We start from the raw sequence: 1,990 nt of genomic DNA on the forward strand, positions 1-1,990 counted from the left end.
GAAGGATGGATGCAGAAGAGGTTGTTAGAAGTTTCCTTATCAGTAATAAGGAAAGAATGAATCAAGGCCTCACACACTCTCCTTAGTTCTGATGTTCAGCAGCCTACAGCTTGATTCAGAGGTTGGCAATACCCAGAGTAAGTGCCAAATCAGGAGTAGAACCTAAGAAAGGGCTAATATGGCACTATCACTTCAAGAAAAGGATAGTATAGTCATAGAAATGCCACATGTGGAGTCTTCACGGTATCTAGCAACTCCTCCAGAAATATGTGGATTTTCCTTTACCACTCAACAATGAACATTCTTCTGGTCTAACGTCTACTAAAGGTAGAACAAGGTCTTTCCACTTTCCTAACCTTTAGAAGCATGCAGAACTGAAAGCACTCACAGGGACAGGAATCTATTTAATGTCTACAAAGATTGGTCTTTGGCAAATGACAAGGTTTGATAAAGCAGGTAGTTACTGACAGCATCAACTCAGTAATTTTACCACAATGAAATATACCATTAGGTGGAGGACACAAACAAGTTCAAGGGCTAGAGGGAAATGAAGATGACTGGCATAAGAAGACTTAATTGAAGAAAGGGAGAATTTTCAAGACAGGAAAAAGCACTGACGTAAATCTCAAAGAGGCAATAGGAATTGAGAGAAAAGGGGAATAAGGACATGGGAGGTGAAAATAAAACAAAGTATATAGTGTATGTGGGAGACAGCTGTGAGAAAGGGGGGTCATTAATAGACTAAGAGAGAGGGAGGGAAATAGCGCAGGGGCAATTGACATGGGGAAAATCAGGGTAACAATGGAGAGAGAGAGAGAGAGAGAGAGAGACAGGAAAAGAGGGATGGATAACAAGAGATGGAATAATGGGATAGGGTGTGGTAAAGGAGGGGTTTATAGAATGAGAGAAAGACAGAGGGAGGGAGACAGAATGAAATGATGGTATGATATATGGACAGACATACAGGAACTTTAAAAATCTAATAGATGTTGTGTTATGCTGTGGACCGGGTCATGACCCGCGCACCTCCCGCCTCACCGCTGCAGGCCATAACTTGGTCCGCGGCACCTATTTCTGGACACTGGGCATGCCGCAGCTCAGTGCGACGCCCCGCTGTTTCTTTTCTGGGCGCAAATATGCGCCCCTAAGCACTTCTCTTTTCTCTTGGGGTACGACGCCACTGTAGGCAGTGGCCTGCTTGCAGCCATACCACCCTGAAAGGACCTGATCTCGTCTGAGGTTAAGCAGGGTCGGGCCTGGTTAGTACCTGGATAGGAGACTGCCTGGGAATACCAGGTGCTGTAGACTTACTTAAATCTTGGAGGGACCTTAATATGAGTTGCCTGCAGTCATGGTTAGGGGCTATTTTTTCATGTTCATTCCTTCCAAAATTCCTCTTTCTGGTTCCCAAAATGCCTTGAGTACTGTTTTTCCTTCACCATTCTGAGATGGAGGTTTTCTAACCTTTTTCCTTCCTAAACCAAGATGGTGGTTCTCCTTTTCCTGTTGCATCACTTCCTTGCTGTTCTTGTGTATATAAGGGGCTGGAATTCTCATTTGTCTTGCATTGCAGCACTCTTCGCTCCTGTTGGTGTCTCTTCGTTCCTGTTGGTGACACTTTTCTCTAGTTTGGTATTTCGTTCCTGTGGGTTCCTTCTTCTGCAATTTTCCTCTTCTTCCCAGGTCTGTCGTCCTCTTGCTGACTATCCTCCTTGGCATGTCCTGTGGCCTGGATTCTGGAGTCACCGCTTCCATCAGAGGTTTTTCCCTTCTGGGTTTTTTCAGTCTCGGAGACTCATTAGGGAAGGCAATGTCTGCCCTGGCATTGACTTGTCAGCAGCACTGTGGCTACCAGAAAGGGTCGACCCTACCTCAGACAGTCCAGAACCCTCAAGACCCGGAACCGATAAACATCTTCACACCTAAAGGGTAGAAGAAAGGGTTCCGAACCTGACATGTGGTTAGAGAGAACGTGAGAGTACAGGTAAGA

At 45.4% G+C, this 1,990-nt stretch overlaps 1 pseudogene; it reads left to right on the forward strand.

The window, feature by feature from the left end:
* Positions 1 to 1,196: 1,196 nt before the first annotated feature.
* LOC146860133 (5S ribosomal RNA) lies at positions 1,197 to 1,308 on the forward strand (annotated as a pseudogene).
* The last annotated feature ends 682 nt before the right edge of the window (positions 1,309 to 1,990 follow it).

Source organism: Triturus cristatus, chromosome 3_1, assembly GCF_964204655.1.
Source record: "Triturus cristatus chromosome 3_1, aTriCri1.1, whole genome shotgun sequence".
Lineage (NCBI taxonomy): Eukaryota > Metazoa > Chordata > Amphibia > Caudata > Salamandridae > Triturus > Triturus cristatus.